Genomic DNA, 6,000 nt, shown 5'->3' with positions numbered 1-6,000 from the left:
TTGCTCAGGTCAGCCCCCCACAACTCCCCTCACTTCAGCCCCCCCAATGCCCCTCAGTTCAGACTCCTCAGCCCTGTCTGTTCAGACCCCCGCCCTCCGTTCGGCCCCCTTAATCTGCTTCAGTTCGGCCACCTTAGCCATCCCGCAGTTCAGCCCCCCCCTTAGTTCTGTCCCCATCCCCAAGTTCAGCCCCCAGCCTCACCTCTGCTCCTCCTGGGTTCTTCACACCCCTCTCCCAGGCCTAGGGGCTGCAGTGGGGTCCCCTCCCCCTTCCAGGCTAGAAGGGGGGAGGGGGGCTCCATGGGCTGTCACCCCCCCTGTGCCCCTTCCCAGGCGATGCTGGGGGGGTGGGGTGGGGGCAGAGGAACCATCCTGTCCCCACTGCCCAGAGGATGGGGTGGGGGCCACCCTTAGTGGCTGGGCTCTTTGCACCCCCGCCCCCTCCTGAGAGAGGCTGAGGCTGCTGAGGAGATAGAGAGAGAGAGAGCGCAGCAGCGAGCTCAGCCTGCAGCAGCTCTGATTGGTTATTCTGCCCCAAGAGGCGGGCAAGCAGGCTGGGCATCCAATCAGAGGGCTCAAATTCCCCAAAAGGCCAAAGCCTCCCTTCATGGCCAGAATGGCTCATGCCCAGGCCAAGGCCCTGTGGCTGAGAAGGTGGCGGGGGTCGGGCAGGTGCACGCTGACCCCCATGCCGGCAGCCCTCCCGCTGCAATCCCACACTGCGCCACTCCCGTCAGCCGTGAAGCTCCCCCCAGGCCCGCCCCCCCAGGGAGAGTGGGAGGAGGGTGGGTTTGGGAAGGAGGTGGAGGACTCTGGGATGCCTACCCACAACGCACCATGGCTGTAGTGACAGAGCTGTAGTATGAGGAGTGGAACTGGAGAGGGACGGTCTGGCTTCAGGAGCGATTTGGTGCAAAGTGACACCAAATCGCTCCTTATTTGGGGCTTTTTCGTAATAGGTGACGTCCACACAGAGGTGTAGTTTGAGAACGGTTCTAGCAGTGGTTTCAGTGATTGACTGGCATCAAGGTATATGCACTTCATTTGAATTTTAGAATCCTCCTATCCCCACTCCCATTCATTTAAGAAAACACACCCAAGTTTGTGAACTTTCTGGCCTGTCCACTTGACACAGCCTATGTTCCATTTTTTTGTCCCAAACTGGGATATGCTTCAACGGTTCAACACAGGCATATACCACATTGAGGCAACAGAGACCGTGGAGGATGGAGAGAGCAAGGATGACCTTTTTAAATAACGTAAGTACACACAAATGTATTATTTTAATATTTTTAATGTGTAACAATGTTGTATGCAGCAAAACTAGAACTACTAAAAATATGGAATTTGTATCCCTCCTCCCACATCCCCACTCCCCTTCCTCTGAAATGGGGTGGACTCGTTTTGAAAGGCAGTGCCACTTTTTTTTCTTCATGAGACTTGGCAACATGATCTGGGCCAGGCTGCTGGCTAGCACAGGCCCCTTAGCATCTATGTGTATGCTCAGCAAAGATCTGTCCTATAAGTTGGTCTGCCTGCCACGTCCCTTACTGCTAATGGCAACGACCTGTGTGCAGGATCTCCATATTGTAAACAGGCCTTGAATAAGAAGCAGAGTTCTGACTTCTTCATAAGGCTGATGTAAACTATAATTTTACATTTAGAAGATTAAGCCAGATAATTGCATCAGGAGTAGTGAAGTGTACTACTGTGATGTCTCCTTAATATTTGTGAATTGGGCATGGAACGGTTTTATGTTCCATGGTCTGTTCTGGGTGGCCAGGGAATGGTGAGCACACATGGAAGACAATCATGCAGCCAAACCTGTGGACAGCATGCAAGGACCCGTGGGAAAGAAGGGAAATAATAGCACTGGTTGGAAAATGTATTTTTCACTGATTTTTTCATTTTTATTTTATTTTGTTGAAAAACTTGGTCTTTGGTTGCTGAAGACCAAAAATTTCTTTTGTTTTTTTAACCACCTAAACCACAGATAAAAATAGATGTTTTCTTGTGAAAATGTCTGTTTAATCAGAAAGCTGTTTTGGTTGCAAAAAGGTTTTGACGAACATTTTTCCAACCAGCTCCACTGACCAGTCACATGCCCCTGAAGTTAATGCAGCCTCAGACAGCAGCGACTTCAGGAAGATGGGCTACATGGATTGCAAGAGATTCTTTGCTCCTCAGACTCTCTTCAATTTTGTCTATGTCTGAAACACCCATATGAACATGGCTCCAGGGCCACTTTGCTCAGACCATGGCAGCTTTGTGCATTTGGGGTGGGGGACTCCAACTGGGTCTCTGCTCTCTTTGCACTGGATCTTTCTACCCCTTTCCCTACACTCTGCCTCTAGGATTCTTCGTGGTGCCAGTCTCCTGCCTTGGACTATAGACTCTTCTTCAGTACCTTGCTCTTTCGACTGGTTCTTTGTATCCTACGGAACTGTGGCAGCGTGTATGCACATGATGCAATATCCATTCTCAGGAAAACACTGCAGTTATACTAGGTATCCATCCGCTCCCGCAAGTAGCACGTGGTCTGCTCGGTTCCAGCCTCTCCCTCCCTCTACCCCAAAGTCTACCTCTCGGGCTGGTATTTCTGCAAAGTTATGGTTGCAGTGGTTTTGAGGGCACAGTTTCTTGATATTCACATGGTTTCCTGCCTGGGTGTGGTGCTTACTCTTCCTTTTTCCTCTGAAGGGACAATCTGCTTAATTCCTGTCAAATTCCTACTAGGAAGCTCTGCAACCAGACACAGGGGGCCTGAGTTTCCATTGTCATACATTTTGTGCATTCATTGACAGCAGTGCAAAGTAGGTGTAAAACTCTACCAAAGCAGAATCAAGGAAATGTAGGACTGGAAGGGACCTTGAGAGGTTATCTAGTCTAGTCCCCTGCACTCATGGCAGGACTGAGTATTATCTAGACCATTCCTAACGGGTGTTTGTCTAATCTGCTCATTAAAATCTCCACTGACGGAGATTCCACAACCTCCCTGGGCAATTTATTACAGTGCTTAACCACTCTGACAGGAAGTTTTTCCTAAATATCTCATCTAAATCTTCCTTGCTTCCCTAAGCCCAGTATGTCCTGTCCTTGATGGTTAAGTTGAATAATTTATCACCCTCCTCTTTATAACAACCTTTTCATACTTGAAGACTATGTCTCCCCTCAGTCTTCTCTTCTCCAAACTAACAAACCCAGTTTTTTCTCTCTCCTCATAGATCATGTTTTCTAAGCCTTCAATCATTTTTGCTGATCTCTTCTCGACTTTCCCCAGTTTGTCCACATCTTCCCTGAAGTGCACTGCCCAGAACTGGACATAGTCCTCCAGCTGAGGCCCTGTCAGTGCTGAGTGCAGGGAAAGAATGGTAGCTTTACACCCATTCTGCTCTGGAGTCAGTGGCAGCACAAGGTTCAGGGCAACAAGCAACCAGGCTCAGTGAACATGACCTGGGGGAGGGGAAGGGAATTCCCATCCTGCTGCAGTTTGGTTTTTTGTGGTCACACTTCTTCCCCTGCCTTGGGAACAAGATGATAACATTTTAGTCAGACTTGACAACCACATTAAACCATTGTGAGGCATCAGACAGGAGATGGTCTCAAAAGACCAGGCATTTAGAAGGGTTAGATTCTCCTAGTAACTTCCTGAGATTTGTGCATATGCAGCTGAGGGGACAGTTGGGTCCCAGACATCTAGCCTTATGATCCAAGCTGCTTAGGGAAGAGTGGGAAGAGAAACAGACAGACACTCTCCCTCATACTCTGTAGTGATTTGGGGACAAAATACTCAGCTCTGAATCAGCGAGTGCAGAGATTTGAACTTGAATGGAGGGAATGGTGGCCCCCTTTGCCTCCCAAAATGCTCAGGTTTCCAGCTGAAAATGACCATTTTGACACAGGCCCATTTTCACAAAGGCTTTCGAAAGGGCGTGTTTGTTACAAAGCAGAATGAAAACAAATATCAAAACCTCAAAAGTTGCCAGGAAACACCAGTGTTGCCCTGCGCTCAGCTGCGTTCACACTGCGCAGTTCTGAACACAGTCCAGCCTAAGCACCAAGTATCCCTTCCAATGCACCTCACAGCCAAGCCTCAAACATTTGCCTCCCCAGCTAGGCTGATGTGTTTCTCCTCGCCTTAAAACAAACGCTTGTGCTAGTGTAACCCACACACCTTCTGGGTGTGGCGTTCTGTCCCATCTAGTGGCACCAAGACCACTTAGAGAGAGAGAGAAAATGAGTCTGCTCTACAGCCTTAGCTAACAGACAGTTGGCTTTTAGCTCATGCTGTAGAGGCTCATGCTCTAAGCTCCAGAGGTCCCTGGTTCGATCCCGCCTGCCGCTGACCGGGGTCTGTCGGCGTTGTACTAGTATAACTATAGTCACTGAAGGAAAGAGTGGTTTACAGCCCCCTAACATTGTTTAGTACAGCTCCATTTCATGGGTTTGACCCAAAGGCTGTTGAAGTCAATGGGAGTCTTTCTGCTGACGTCAGATCAAACTCCACGTGCATTACCAAAGAATAAATGCGTGTCCCTTCCTGCTGTTATTATGAGAGACGCTTTCTCAGGGAGTCCTGAGGTGTAAGTCACATTGTCACTTTTCTGCCTCATCAAGAGAGTGATTTGCTACACTATGTGATAGCTCCCAGTCTGCTGGCCAGCCAAACCAACTCCTCGGGACTCTGCCAATCCAAACTTTGCCTTGCAGGTAACCCTGGGTTCCCCCAGCTCCCAAACCCGCTGGAAGAGCATTCCTCCATCCAGCCCCTCTCACTGGCCACTCTCCGAAATAACCAAGTCTTCAAAGAAACAGAACACACAGCAGCAGCCTGCTGGCTCAGCTGAGAATGGGCACCTCACTGGAATATCACAGCACTGAGATTAATTTACAATAAAACAAGAATAAGTTTAGTAATAAAGAACAGAGATTTACGTGATACCAAGCAGAGATGATAGAAACAGAAAATGGTTACAAATAAATCAAAAATATGACATGCTTCAAAGCTTTGTCTAAAGCAATTTTCTCACCTAGTTACTTGTCCAGTGTCACCAAGCCACACAATCTGGGACCTACTGCTCAGAAATGCAATGAGTGCTGATGCAGCGGTTTTGGCCCACAGCCCCATCCAGCTATGCCTCAGTTTCCCTGCTTTCAGTGGCGTACTGGCTCACAGCTTTCCCAGCTGTGCCAGAGTCTCACCACTCCCAGTGGTCTTCCCTGCTCTCAGTGGCGTGCTGAGGTCAGTGAGTCACTGGTACAGATAGTAAAGCTGTGGACTCTGCTGGGAACAGGGCAGACTCCGCGTGGAAAGAGATCTGGTTTCACACCTTAAGGGGGTGACAGAACCCTTTATTGGTCTAAGTGAAGGAAACAGGCACAGCTCAAAGATACTGTGCCCCATAAACTGCTGCGGGACAGGACTCCATCGGGAGTAAAGACAACTCAGGCGCGTAAGAGAGCTAGTATCATGCCTTCAGGGTGACAGAACCCTTTATTTGCCTGAGTGACCCAGATGGGCATGGCACAACTGCTGGGGGGAGTCTGGATGTTGAAGAGGGGGAAAGATGCCCCTTACTCTGTGGTTTATGATTAGGGTGACCAGCAATGGAGACTCAGGCCCCCTGTGTCTGGTTGCAGGGCTTCCTCGTAGGAATTTGACAGGAATTAGGCAGATTGTCCTTTCAGAGGAAAAAGGGAGAGTAAGCACCACACCCAGGCAGGAAACCGTGTGAATATCAAGAAGCTGTGCCCTCAAATCCACTGCAAGCATAACTGCAGAAATACCAGTGCGAGAGGTGGACCTTGGGGATGGGGGGGAGGGAGAGGCTGGAACCCAGCAGACCATGTGCTACCTGCGGGAGCGGATGGATACCTAGTATAGCTGCAGTGTTTTCCTGAGAATGGATATTGCATCATGTGCATACACGCTGCCACAGTTCCCTAGGGTACAAAGAACCAGTTGAAAGAGCAAGGCACCGAAGAAGAAAGAGTCCATAG

The sequence above is a fragment of the Caretta caretta genome, chromosome 9 (assembly GCF_965140235.1).
Source record: "Caretta caretta isolate rCarCar2 chromosome 9, rCarCar1.hap1, whole genome shotgun sequence".
Lineage (NCBI taxonomy): Eukaryota > Metazoa > Chordata > Testudines > Cheloniidae > Caretta > Caretta caretta.
The sequence above is the reverse complement of the archived record's forward strand: the minus strand, read 5'-3'. Positions refer to the sequence as shown.